This window comes from Pan troglodytes, chromosome 17 (assembly GCF_028858775.2).
Source record: "Pan troglodytes isolate AG18354 chromosome 17, NHGRI_mPanTro3-v2.0_pri, whole genome shotgun sequence".
Taxonomy (NCBI): domain Eukaryota; kingdom Metazoa; phylum Chordata; class Mammalia; order Primates; family Hominidae; genus Pan; species Pan troglodytes.
In genome coordinates, this window is record NC_072415.2 from 59,520,547 (window position 1) to 59,535,218 (window position 14,672).

The following is a 14,672-nucleotide window of genomic DNA, read 5'->3' on the forward strand; positions in this document are numbered from 1 at the left end:
GCCCCCAACAGTGAGAATCTCTCTTTCTCTGCCCTTGGTCTGGAGAGCACATGGCATTTTCCAGGTCTCTCTCTGCCCTTGGTCTAGAGAGTATGTGGTGTTTCAAGGTCAACAGCGCCACCTAGTGAAATAGGAATCCTCTCCATGAAGCACACTGTCAGTCCACCGAAACATCCTAGCCTCCCAATTCTCTTTCCTTTTTGTGCCTCTCTACTAGAAACCAGGCTTTATGCTGGTTCTGTAAATGAGAAAACTCTGCCTTCAACAATTAGGGATAAAATATTCCTCCAAAGCCAAAGTTTAGTCTCAATACTGTCTCATCAGCAGGAAAATGGCCATTCAATCCCTAAGTTTTTTTAAGCCACCTATTCTGCCTTCAATTAGAGTAGTACTTAATTAGTCAGGGAATTTTAAGTTTGGAAGTTAACTGGAACCATTATCTAAGGGTAAATGCTTCAGCACAGGCCATAATAGCAGGATACAGAGTTCAATCTAGCACATCCCCTGCATTAAAGGGGCCTTGCCCAACTATTATGTAGTTTTTCTTGAAATCCATTTTTCGGGAAGCCAGGCAAGTCACACAAGTCTAGGAAGTTAAAGGGAAATCACAGGCAGAGGACTACAGCCACTTGGGTGAGCATGACTAGCCCCAGTGACTTAGTTCCTCTGGTTCCATGACTGGGGGTCACACTTGCAACCATGGGCAGCATGTTCAATAAGGTGCCTGGGACCCAGGAAACACAGGGGGAAAAAAGCAGGGGGGATGCCCCCACTGCTTCCTCTCCACCATGGGTCACACCAAAAGGAAGGAGACTAAAGGGCCACCTTTTTCTCTAAGTGGGTACCATCTTCATCCTGCACTCCCCTGGAGTGCATTCTGAAGCACAAGGATTTCTTTGACCCTGAAACTTTAAAAAGCAGCTCATTTTCTTTTGCACAGGGCATGGCCTTTTTACTAGACCTTTGCAAGCATTACAGAATTAACCCAGCCCTTTTAGCAATCATATTGAGCAGGCCCAAAGAGAATAATTCCCCAAAATGAGAGAAGCAACTTCTGGGGAAATCATCTGAGGCAGCTATTGGGTGTCCCAGCCCTTCAAGTCCCCCTTATTTAGGGCCACCTCCAACCATACCACCAGTTCTTCCACCTCCACCATCTCCAAAATTTCCCACTCCCCACTTTCACTCTTACCTCTACAGGAAATGCCCAATGGAGGTGATGTCACTAGGGTTCAAGTTCCCACCTCTTTGCAAGACCTTAGGCAAATAAAGGTGACTGAGGCCAATTTTCTGAAGACCCTGATAGGTATACAGAAGCTTTCCAAAATTTAACTCAGGTGTTTCACCTCTCATGAAGAGATTTTATGTTGCTTCTAAGCCAAACCCTAATTACAGCTGAAGAGCAGGCAGCAAAGAAATTGAAAGATAAGCAACGTTTCCTATAGTAGGCCTAAAACGAAAAGAGAAAATAGGGAAGGCAAAGAAATAAGAGAAACACAATTCCCAATAGGAAGAGAGGCAGTACCTCTTGACAACCCTAACTGGAATCCCCAGACTTTTCTATGGTGTTTTTCCTTCTTTCACAGTGTACAATGGTTCCTATCTCTTCCTTTATAATGTTCCTCCAAAGTAGGAAAAGTTAATTTCCCCAAACCTTAAAATGGTTGACTTAGAGTTGAGCTAACGGGAAGGGAACCCAGAAGCCTGACATGCTGGCAAAAGGGTAAAAGTTTTTTTACCAGTCAACATTTTGGCTTATCTCTTCCTGTGCAAACCAGTAACAAGGATAATAAGGATGATTGTTTATTCTCTGTAAAGTTTTAATTAATAAAAAAGAATTTGTGAGGTTGGTCTTAAGCTGTAACCAATCTGGTGTGCTTTGTGTGTCTTTCTGTAGCGTTCTGTCAAAAGAAAGGGTACCTTAGGTTAGGATGCAGGCCCAGGACCCCATAAGCCTGACTTCGTCTGGGTCCTAGACTCCACACCTGGTATATAATTAAAATCACTTACTAACCAGGATTTTTACCTAAAGTAAAAGTTGCTGAGAGTTAACAGTGCAACATGTATTTGAGATCTCTAAACAGTTTTATATGCAAGGCTTATAAAAACAGTGAAATGTGTTTTTTAGTAAAAGATTATAAGAAAGCATGAAAATATAAATTTTTCCCAGGGATAAGAGATTATCTTAAATTTAATAAGACAGAGCTAAAGGTTTAAGCAAGTTACAGGAAGACAAAAATTAATCTTGCAAAAATGTATAAACATTAACTAAATTCAAAAGGGTATTATATGGTCTTTTCCTAAATTGAGCATTGAAAGAAAAGCACGGCAAGGCTGTCTTAAGACACTAATCTGCCGTTTAACAAAAGGGGTTGTAAAGGGTTTGTAAAGACTTCACCCCATGGTCATTGGTTAAGATTAGGTGAACTTTCCTATGAGGTTTTATCAAAAGGTTGTTTACAACTTTAATAAACTAATACAAGGGTAAAATTTGGCTTTAAACAGGATTTTCATGTAATAGTAAAGGCTGATGAAAGATTTTTTCCTTTTGTGACATCATTTTGGCAAAATAAATAATGGCAATTTGGAATTCTATTTCATAACATCAAGTGTTTTAAACCTCTAACATTTAACAGGCATCCCAAAATCAAGCTTCAAATTTCAAAATTGTCTTTCCTGATGCCTGGCTTTCTGGATTGTTCAGAGGGCCCCTGAAACATCCAGAGAAGAGGTAAACAGGATTATTTGACATGTTTAGTCACATTAGAATTGCCAAAACGATGTCCAATCTTCTTTAAGTTATATTTTGGTGAATAATACTAATATATGTTCCAAAATTGTATGGGATTTCTAAAATTCTAATGTCTAAGTATATACTATCAATCATAATTAAGGTTAACTAAACTTTTTCAGTCATGTTTTTAACTGTAACCTGGAAATTTTGTCATGCACAGACAATTGTTGTTTTGCTTTGTTCCTTCTGAAAAGACAGTTTATAATCAAGCTATATTAAGGACTTTTAACAGGTGTCCTCAAATGCAGGTTTTTAACAGCTTTGAAGATTGTAACATTGGAAGAGAGAAAGAACGTACAGGACTCATGAACTGAAATGTTCACAAATATCAAGCAAAACAAGAATTGACTAAATGGACTACACTCAGAAAGCTAAAGCAATCTTTTTGACTTTTGCTTGGAATATTGCTGATCCTTGGTTTGTTTTTCAGAGTCAAGGAAACTTATTTTGAACTATTTACAGCCTTTAATAATTGAGTAAGGTATACTCCTGTGAACAAAACTTGAAGCATGTTTGTTTCTCTCTGCCTGGTTCCTCTAATCTGTGAGAACTCTTAACTTATGGCAATATAGTTGTTTGCATCAGTGAAATAAGAATCCATTTTTCAACAGGACACAAATGGAAAAACTGGTTATTTTATCAAGGCTTTGACTGGAAGTGTATGCTTCCCTTTAAGGAGTCAACCTCCACTTGCAGAGCTGAAAAAGCCCCATGCGAAGAACTGGCCTCATACCTTGTCTACACAGTCCCCGCACAGGGTTCCTAACCTTTGGTCAGTAAAGAATGTCACTTTCTAACAGGTCCAGGAGCTCCAAGTTTATCTTGGGACCTTAAGAGAAAAGGATCACCCAACTCACAGGTATTTGAAGATACAAACCCATGCTGGGCTCAGCTTTAAGAAGTCTTATCTGAGATTTCTTGTGGAACAGAGTTCCATCGAAGCCAATCCAAAAGGACTATGCAGAAATAATTACTCTTGCTGAACTTTATGCAAATAACAAGGCCAAATATAAGACTAAAGTTTATTCTACAAACAACACGGTCCTATCATAATTTGTTTTTACCAAAATCAGGACTAGAGAGAGAAAATATGCTCCAAAGCTTATCATACATTTGTCATTAAATCCTAGTCACATTAATTGTTTTTAAGTTGTGTGCCTACATTTTAGACTAACACTGCTTATTCCTGTGAATCAAGTGGTGATCTCCTGAAGCTTACAAGAAACAAAAAGAGATGGGTAACACAAAAATCTGGATACCTTGGCAAATAAAATTTTAGATGGAAAGTATCTACTACACCACACTTGTGGGAACTGCTATACTCACTCTACTATTTGCAGTAGGGTTATACATGGCAGTGTGTCCGGAATTGGTGGGTTCTTGGTCTCATTGACTTCAAGAATGAAGCCACAGACCCTCACAGTGAGTGTTACAGTTCTTCAAGGCGGCGTGTCCAGAGTTTGTTCCTTCTGATGTTCGGATGTGTTCGGAGTTTCTTCCTTCTGGTGGGTTCGTGCTCTCGCTGGCTTAGGAGTGAAGCGGCAGACCTTCGCGGTGAGTGTTACAGCTCATAAATGCAGTGTGGACCCAAAGAGTGAGCAGCAGCAAGATTTATTGCAAAGAGTGAAAGAACAAAGCTCCCGCAGTGTGGAAGGGGACCTGAGCGGGTTGCCACTGCTGGTTCAGGCAGCCTGCTTTTATTCCCTTATCTGGCCCCACCCACATCCTGCTGATTTGGTCCATTTTACAGAGAGCTGATTGGTCTGTTTTGACAGGGTGCTGATTGGTGCGTTTACAATCCCTGAGCTAGACATAAAGATTCTCCAAGTCCCCACCAGATTAGCTAGATACAGAGTGCTGATTGGTGCATTTACAAACCTTGAGCTAGACACAGAGTGCTGATTGGCATATCTACAATCCCTCAGCTAGACATAAAGGTTCTCCAAGTCGCTGCCGTGGGCTCCTGCGTGGCCTGAGCCTCCCTGACGAGCGCCGCTCCCTGCTCCCCAGCGCCTGGTCCCATCAACCGCCCAAGGGCTGAGGAGTGCAGGCGCACAGCGCGGGACTGGCAGGCAGCTCTGCCTGCGGCCCCGGTGCAGGATCCACCAGGTGAAGCCAGCTGGGCTCCTGAGTCTAGTGGGGACTTGGAGAACCTTTATGTCTAGCTAAGGGATTGCAGATACACCAATCAGCACTCTGTGTCTAGCTCAAGGTTTGTGAACAGACCAATCAGCACCCTGTGTCTAGCTCAGGGTTTGAGGATGCACCAATCGGCACTCTGTATCTAGCTAATCTGGTGGGGACTTGGAGAATCTTTATGTCTAGCTAAGGGATTGTAAATACACCAATCAGCACTCTGTGTCTAGCTCAAGGTTTGTAAATGCACCAATCCACACCCTGTGTCTAGCTCAAGGTTTGTAAATGCACCAATCAGCACTCTGTATCTAGCTCAGGGTTTGTAAATACACCAATCAGTACTCTGTATCTAGCTAATCTAGGGGGGACTTGGAGAACTTTTATGTCTAGCTCAGGGATTGTACACGCACCAATCAGCACCCTGTAAAATGGACCAATCAGCAGGATGTGGGTGGGGCCAGATAAGGGAATAAAAGCAGGCTGCCCCAAACAGCAGTGGCAACCGGCTCAGGTCCCCTTCCACACTGCGGGAGCTTTGTTCTTTTGCTCTTTGCAATAAATCTTGCTGCTGCTCACTCTTTGGGTCCACAATGCCTTTATGAGCTGTAACACTCACTGCGAAGGTCTGCAGCTTCACTCCTGAAGCCAGCGAGAGCACGAACCCACCAGAAGGAAGAAACTCCGAACACATCCGAACATCAGAAGAAACAAACTCCACATACGCCGCCTTTAAGAACTGTAACACTCACCGTGAGGGTCCGTGGCTTCATTCTTGAAGTCAATGAGACCAAGAACCCACCAATTCTGGACACAATAGCACCTTCTAACTGAAATACTGGAAAGAGAGTTTTCATTGTTGTAGAATTTGCTTAATTATTATCCTGATAGCAGGGATAATTACCAACAAAAAGGAAGCATGAAAGTTTTACTATCACCGAGTTTGCTAGAACTTCTTATTGGGTTTGGTAATATGTCACACCCTGGCTATGCAAAGAAGGTTATAAAGGAAAGAGATTTCTGTGGAAGTCATGAAGGGATTGATAACTGCAGGAAAGATCTAGCCAAGGTTAACACTAAAGTTACTCCAGCCACCCAAATCCAATGCCACTTATCCTAAAAGGAATGTTACTTTTATATTAACATTTCAACAACATCTGGTGGAGGCAAACCAGTGTTACAACCCATCAGAATAGCAACAGAATCAAACTCCAAATGATGCTGCAGACAGAACCACACACGGACATGCCTTTCTTCCAAGGACCCTTAGATTGACCCCAGGAGGAGCCCTAGCTGCTGATCCCCACATGATGCCCCTTTTCAGCAGGAAGTAGCCAGAAAGAGTCATCACCCAACACCCCCTAATAGCAGTTAGGGTTGCCACTGCAGAGCAGGGAATGATGATATAGGAGTTAACAAGGAATTACTTAGGCAGATAGCAAGGGCATGGGAGTCCTCAGTAAGGCTGTTCTTTTTAATGAAAAGCAGCCCCAAATCATTTTCTAACAAAGAGCAGCCTGCAAGCTGGGAGCTTGCACACGATAATGCCTGCAGAAACTAAGGACTAGACATTTTCAAAATGGCGGCTCCATCTTCCCTTCTCTGCCAGCCACATGTACTGTAAAGGAGCAGACAGGATGGCGCCAATCAACTGGAAAGCCCATTTGCATAAGATTAGGTTGAGGCAACCAGCCTTCCCCACACACTCTGTAGACGTCATGCATGATCGAACCAATCTGTGAGCCCTATGTAAATCAGACACTGCCTTCTCCATATAAAAATCTGCTGCAGGCCGGGCGCGGTGGCTCAGGCCTGTAATCCCAACACTTTGGGAGGCCGAGGCCGGTGGATCACGAGGTCAGGAGATCGAGACCATCCTGGCTAACACAGTGAAACCCCGTCTCTACTAAAAATACCAAAAAAAAAAAATTAGCCAGGCGTTGTGGCCGGCGCCTGTAGTCCCAGCTACTCAGGAGGCTGAGGCAGGAGAATGGCGTAGACCCAGGAGGCAGAGTTTGCAGTGAGCCGAGATCGCGCCACTGCACTCCAGCCTGGGTGATAGAGCAAGACTCTGTCTCAAAAAAAAAAAAAAAAAAAAAAATCTGCTGCGGTCCATGGCCTCCTCCTTTTTTGGACCCCTCTCTCTCTCTTTCTCAAGGAGCTGCTCTCCTCTCTCCTTTCTTCTATTAGGCTTTCCACTCCTTAACCCACAAAAAAATAAAAATAATAAAGAAAAGGCCAGAAAGTAAGCTGAGGCTTGACGCTTTACAGAGAGACTCACTAAAGGGCATGCCTTCTTACTCCACACATAGTAACCGTACAACTGCATACATCCTCCCTAAGACTTCCAGATTGATGAATTCTACCCCTATACACTGACAATCCAAAATATCTATGTCTAGTCAGAACTGTCTTTTGAGTGTCAGTCCCGTTTATCTAACTGCCTAACATCTATCACCATCTGATGTCCCAAGGGCACCTCAAACTCCACATGCTCAATACTGAACTGAATATACATCCTTCTCCTTGTCCATCTCCAATTCTCATCTTTTTACACCACTCATTCAGATATCCAAGTCGAGAAATCTAAAGGAAGAGAATGAAAAACAACTAATAGTTATAGTGTATATATTGCTAGGTACATAGAGGTATTTTCATTTAATTGTCTAACAAACATATAAAGTATATATTAGTCCCATTTTACAGATAAGAAAACTGAAGTTCAAAAAGGTTGAGTAACATGCCAAAGCAAATAAATGATAGAACTAGGACTCAAACCTAGAGTTTCAAAAAGTATGTAGGTTAGTCTGGGTTCAGAGAAATTAATTATAAAGGAGCAGAGGCCAGGCACAGTGGCTCCTGTCTGTAATCCCAGCACTTTGGGAGGCCGAGGTGGGTGGATCACCTGAGGTCAGGAGTTCGAGACAGCCTGGGCAAAATGGTGAAAACTCTACTAAAAACAATACAAAAATTAGCCGGGCATGGTGGCGCATGCCTGTAATCCCAGCTATTCAGGAGGCTGAGGCAGGAGAATCACTTGAACCTGGGAGGCAGAGGTTACAGTGAGCCGAGATCCCACCACTGCACTCCAGCCTAGGCAACAGAGTCAGACTGTCTCAAAAAAAAAAAAAAAGCAAAAAATGCTAATTCCCTACCCAATCTCCAGTCCTCTCTTCCTTTTAGTAACAGAACTCCATTTTTTTGACCAGGCATATTCCTGTTCAACTAAGATATATTTAAGTCTCTAAGAGTGGACAGTCACTTCTTTATCCCTTCCTCCATCCTGCTGTTAGGAACATGGAAATTTTAGCTAGAACTCCAGCAGCCATCTTGGACCCAGAAATCAAGGGCCATACTTTAGGGTTAACAGTGTAAGAAACTACAAGGAGGCTGGGTTCCTGATGACAGCAGAGCTGCCAAACCAGCCTTTAATCGTCCACCTCTGGACTTCTTTTACAAAAGAAACAAACTAGTCATATGTTTAAGCTATTATTTTTCAGGTCTCTGTTATTCATAGCCAAACCTAAGCCTAACTGATACAGGTAGGGTTTTCAAAGTATTCTGGGTGGAGGGTTGCATGACATATTTTGAAGGAATAATTGTCAAGATTCAGTGACTGACTCAACCTAACAAAGAAATTTGTCATCGATCATATGATGGACAAAAGGTTTTAAATGCCCAAAAGACTGAGCAATAAAAGAAAAGATAAGCTTTTTAAAAATAATTATTCCAATGTCCTTATCGGAAAGTTTCAGCCACTTTCATTGCCTGCATTTTTAAAGAATGTGATAAAAATCAGAGAAGATACCAAAATCACTAACCAAACTTCCTTAAGAAATGAAAAAAACAAAAACTTTTACTAAATAAGACCTATATGTAAAGTTGTTCCCAGCCCCACTAGTTCATTTTGTCTAGAATTAAGTAATGTGAGGATAACTTACAAACTGTTTACAAGCAAAGTTCAAAGCATAAAGCTCTGCTAAAAACCTTACTAGAAAAAAAAATGCTTAAAGGCAAGAGCAGATATTTAATAAGTCCCATCACATTTCCTGATAAATGGTGCACCACCACCAGAAAGCCAGAACCTTCACACCTAGAGACAGTAAGGACTTTGACAGCTAAGTAGGAAAGTGAAACCCACTAGGAAACGGGATACCAAACTGGAGGACTCCCAGAAATCCTTTCAGTCTTTAAGATTAGTCCTCTCTCTGTCCGAAGAAAGGAAAAGCAGCAATGGGCATCTTATCACTCTGCTCTTCTAGGCCCACAGCACTCTACCATTCCCAGCTGAGTCACAGAAGAACCTGAGAAGAGGCTGCTTCAAGTCCAAATCTCACAGTAGTTCATTCTGCCTGAAGATGTTCTCTCACTTTCATTAGGAGTCTTCTTTTGCTGCTGAAATGGGGGTGCCTTTATCTCCCACTTGGACAGAGAGTCCCTGCCTTCTCATCCTGGGCATGGGAACCATCATTGCCCCCAGCGTGTCCTGTGTCAAGTATCAGGTTAGCCCTCTGATTACACATATATACTATGTTTTAAGACATGAATATGAAAAAGAGACCAAAACGAAATATAAAAAATTTACATGGAGCTGTATTGCTTTTATACTTAAATCATTTTTAAAGGTCTCATTTTACCAAAGCCTATACTACAAGTGTCACAGGTATTTCCCATATTTCACTAAAAGGAAAAATGAACAGTCTTCTCTAGATCTAACCATTCCCATTATCTACAATCCTAAGTAAAAGACGGCCCTCTCGTTGCATGTACAGCAGCAAAAGAAATCACCTACTTTCTTAAGTCTCGGCAAAATATTCCAAAACACACTGTGGTAGGTAGAATAATAGCCTCCAAAGATGTCCACATACTAATCCATGGAAGCTCTGATTATGTTGCTGGGAAAAGAGACTTTGCAGGCGTGATTAAATTAAGAATCTCGAGGGGGGATTTATCCTGAATTAGCCAAGTGGGCCTGATTTAATTACATGGGTCCTTAAAAGCAGAGAACCTTTCCCACTTGTGGTCAGAGACTTGAGGATGGAAGTATGATCAGAGAGATGCAACACTGGTGGCTTTGAAGATAGAGGAGGTACGCCACAAGCCAAGGAAAGTGGCAGCCTCTAGAAGCTGGAAGAGGCATAGATGCCCCCTAGAAACCTCCAGAGAAGAACACAGCCTTGTTGACAGCCAGTGAGACCCACTTTGACTTCTAACCTACAGAACTATAAAATAATAAATGCATTGTTTTAAGCCACTAAATTTGTGGTAACATGTTACAGCAATCATAGAAAACTGATACATAACATTAAACAACTTCTAATAATATGTGAAATTATCTAGAAAAGCATAACCAAATTGCCCAAATATTTGGAGCAATATAAGAAAGAGCCATTTGTACATGTTGTAACATATTTCACTTCTATTTCTCTCCTGCCCTCCATTCATTAAAAAGCCTACCAAAGTGACAATTCTTCAAACTTTCTGTAGAAAAATGAGCCATATTAATAAAAAAAAAAAAAGGAACAATCAGGATGGCAGGATCTAATGGAAAAATCAGGAGATAATTATGCCACATTTTTCAGAGTCAAACATAAAAGCGTTTGCACTGTTTATCCTCTTTGTATCAAATGGATTACCACACTTTTTTAAAGTACAGTAAATCTTTCTAGATATTAAAAACTATTAATTTTTATGTGTGATAATGGTATTCTGGGCCTATTAAAAAGAGCAGGCCAGGTGCAGTGGCTCACCCCTGTAATCCCAGCACTTTCGGAGGCTGAGGTGGGTGAAATGCCTGAACTCAGGAGTTCGTGACCAGCCTGGGCAACATGATGAGACCCCCGTCTCTACTAAAAATACAAAAAATTAGCCAGGCATGGTAGCACGTGCCTGTAATCCCAGCTACTCAGGAGGCTGAGGCAGGAGAATTGCTTGAACCCAGGAGGCAGACGTTGCCGTGAGCCGGGATCACGCCACTGTACTCCAGCCTGAACGACAGAGCGAGACTCTGCCTCCCACCACCACCAACAAAAAAAAGCAATTCAATCTTCTACAGATATATATTGAAATATTTAAAGATGAAATTGAATGTCTATGATTTGCTTTAAAATAATTGTGAGTGGGGATAGGAATGCATAGGGACATAGATGAAATTAAATTGGCATGAGTTAACTGCTGAAGCTGGGTAATGGGTACATGGGAGTACCCTTTATTATTTCACTATGTGAACCTTTCTATGGTTAAAAGGTGCAAAAACATAAAAACTCCTTGACCTATATGTCGTAGCAACACAGACTTCTTAATAGCTGAATCTCCTTCCTATTAACATTGCCCCAACTCAGTTCTCTGCCATTTAATCCACTTGCGACTGATAGTTTCATCAATTATTCCAACTCATTTTGCCCTGTGTACTCAGTTTATGAGCTTAAGGCAGACACCTAACCTCTAAAAGACTAGTTCTTCATTTACAGAATGGGAATATTCATACTTGTCCGGTCTATCTCCAAGTTGCTGAGAGGATTATCTAAAATAAAACTTCAAAGCAGGATAATCACTCCAGAAATCCATATATTCATAAATTTCATCCTCTGCAACAACCATTCACCCATTCCTATAGATTCTCTTCCCTTCCACCTCGTTCTTCTCTTGAGCCCTCAACTCATCAGCCTAAGCACCTGAGTTCCTCTGGTGGACGCTACATTCCTCTCCACGGCCTCCACCCTCCAGGTTTTCATCCTTCAGCACATCACCCTTGCTCTACACACCCCTCTCTCCAACTTCCCCTCTCCTCTTTCAAGGATCTCACTCCATCTGTGCCCCCAATCAGTCTATCCTGGGTACCCGCTTTGCTGGCCGATTACAATCATCCCATCACTTCTCTACCCCTGTTCAGTAGAGAACAGCTTTATCCAATCAGCTTTACCACACCAATACCCTCAAACCCCACTACTGCCCCCAGTTCACAAACACCCACCCTTTCACTTTTCAGTCAAAACACAATTGCTCAGGCAAATCCACGGCGACTGAAAGTAGATCAGTAGTGTAGGGGAGAGAAGGAGGAGTGACTGCTAATGGGTACGAGCTTCTTTGGGGCGGGGGGGTGATTAAAAAATGCTCTGGAGTTAACGGTGGTGATGGCTGCTCAACCCTGTGAATATACTAAAAACCACTGAGTTGTACTTTTAAAGGGTTAATTTTCTGATATGTTAATTATACCTCGATAAACTATGAATGTAAAAAGAAGAAAAACCCAACAGCTATTGCTCACCCTGCCCATCACACGCCCATTTGTCAGACCAACACCGCCCCATCTCCGGAAGCACCGACTTGGCCTTCGGTATCCCCCAACTCCCAACAGCGGACTCCGACAGAGGTCCGTCGGCTGTCAGCACAGCCCCTCCGGGTGGCCCAGGCGCCCGCGGGCAGGGAAGGGAGGGTCCCTTCGCCGCCGCCCCGGGGCGCTGGCCGGGTTGCGGAGGGTGGCCCCTGACCCCCTCTGACAGGAGGCCGGGGACAGCCAGGCTTTCGGGCCGGGCCGCGCTGAGGGGGGCGGCGCTACAGCCCACCTGTCTCAGCCGGCTGGGGGATCTGCTCCAGCTCCACGGACCCGCGGACGGATGGGCGGGTGGCAGAGGGGTCAGGAGAAGTCGCTGTCGCCGCCGCAGCCCCAGGTGGCGCACACCGGCTCAGGCCTCCATGTTTCCACGTCTCAGCGGGTACAGATCCGGCTCCGGTTCGGCCTGCAGCTCGGCCCCGGCTCGGCTCCAGCCCGGGCCGCGTCGGTGCGGAGGCCAGGAGGCGGCGAGAGAAGAGGGAAGCGACCGAGAACGCGGCTAGGGACCAGACCCCCAGGCGCGCGCGCCAGCCAGGCGGTCACGTGACACGCGGCGCGCGCGGGCTTCTGGAAACTGTAGTCCTTTGGGTGTTATTCGTGCCTCCGCCCTCCTAGTACCTCCTGGGCTACCGCAAAGCCACGTGGCGAAATCGAGAAGCGCAAAAACGGCCGTGCGCGGTGGCTCACGCCTGTAATCCCAGCACTTTAGGAGGCCGAGGTGGACGGATCACGAGGTCAGGAGATCGAGACCATCCTGGCCAGCATGGTGAAACCCCGTCTCCACTAAAAATACAAAAAGTAGCTGTCTGAGACAGGATAATCGTTTGAACCCGAGAGGCGGAGATTGCAGTGAGTCAAAAAGTAGCGTCTGAGGCAGGAGAATCGTTTGAACCCGAGAGGCGGAGATTGCAGTGAGTCGAGATCGGGCCACTGCACTCCAGCCTTGCGACAGAGCTCGACTCTTCTCAAAAAAAAAAAAAAAAAGAGAGAGAGAGAAGCGCAAAAACCTCACCTGCCGGGTGCTAGAGTCAACCTCACCTGCCAGGTGCTAGAGTCCTCGCTCATTGCTACACCGCTCGTTCTGGCGGCTTAACCTTATTAAGGCCTCTGTTAATTGCAGCTGAATAACCATCCCAAAGTCAAGCAATATTGTGTGGGATTCTGGAGAATTGAGAAATAGCAAAATAATTTTTGATGGAGGCAGCTGGCAGGGCTAGCCCTGCCTGCAAAGTTGTCGGAAAGGACAGGTCCCACGGGAAAGAGTAGCAATATGAGATAGTGCCAAAACTATGGAATTTGAAGTCAAATGAGCTGAGGTTTCCACACTGACGTCTTTGAGCAATTACTTTACCTCTCTCAGCCAGTTTCCTCACCTAAAATATATACATGATGATGATTCTGCCATTACAGGAAATGTTGACATGACTGTAGTAATAACAATTCACATTATGGATTATTTTCTATTTGCCATGCACTATTATTTCGCAAAATGACCCTATGGAACAGATAGCACCGTTATTCCCATTATATAGTCAATATGTGCCAGTGTACTCTGTAAAGTACTATACAAATATTAGATATTCTTTTCTAGCATAGACTGCCAGTACATTCACTGAGCTTGCAGAATTATGACAGGAAAACATATTAAAACCCAAAGTAGACTGGGCCCTGTGGCTCAGGCCTGTAATCCCAATACTTTGGGAGGCTAAGGTGGGAGGATCACTTGAGCCCAGGAGTTCGGAAGGACCAGCCTGAGCAACATAGCGATACACTGTCTCAACAAAAAATACAAAAATTAGCTGGGAGTGGTTGGCACACCCTCGGTCCCGGCTACTCGGGAGGCTGACGTGGGAAAATCGCTTGAGCCCGGGAGATTGAGGCTTCAGTGAGCCATAATCTCACCATTGCACTCTACCCTGGGCAACAGAACGAGACACTGTCTCAAAAAAAAAAAAAAAAAAAACCCAAACTACCTAACTAAAAAGCCATAGACACTACTATGCAGTCATTGTAAAGAATGCTACGGATGCATATTTATTTGAAAACATTTTCATGATACACTGAGTGGAAACATATATAGTATCAAATTTTCATAAGTGAATTATATTAGGTTGGTGCAAAACTAATTGTGGTTTTGCCACTTAATATAATATTTATATTAGTATATTAAATGATATATTAATATAACATGTAATATAATGTTTACTATAATATTTATAATACCTATGTATATGTGCTGTTGGAAAAAAGACAAATAATATTAACAATATTGCAACTTTGGGTAATGAGATCCTGTGTGGTTAAAATTAGTTTTTCCCTATGTTTTCTAATTTTTCTGCAAGGAATATGAAGTACATGTACAATTTTATTTTAAAATTACAGCAAAAAGAGACTCAGGGCTGGGCGTGGTGA

At 43.3% G+C, this 14,672-nt stretch overlaps 1 protein-coding gene and 1 long non-coding RNA gene across 51 annotated transcripts in view; one reads left to right on the forward strand and one right to left on the reverse strand.

Annotated features, from left to right (window-relative positions):
- Window positions 1-12,984, reverse strand: part of DYM (dymeclin) — a 411,382-nt gene extending 398,398 nt beyond the window's left edge. For 14 of the 50 annotated variants that reach the window (XM_063795651.1, XM_054672263.2, XM_054672247.2 and 11 more), the window contains exon 1: window positions 12,493-12,821. The gene's annotated coding sequence lies outside the window, so the exon portion shown is untranslated. Of the gene's footprint in view, window positions 1-12,194 lie in introns of all 50 variants that reach the window. The other 36 variants (XM_009433974.5, XM_024350839.3, XM_054672236.2 and 33 more) reach the window with 9 other exon arrangements.
- LOC129137909 (uncharacterized) lies at window positions 2,600-3,933 on the forward strand. Its single transcript, XR_008540767.2, has 2 exons — window positions 2,600-2,731; window positions 3,043-3,933. It is a non-coding gene; the product is annotated as an uncharacterized LOC129137909 (long non-coding RNA).
- Window positions 12,985-14,672: the final 1,688 nt, after the last annotated feature.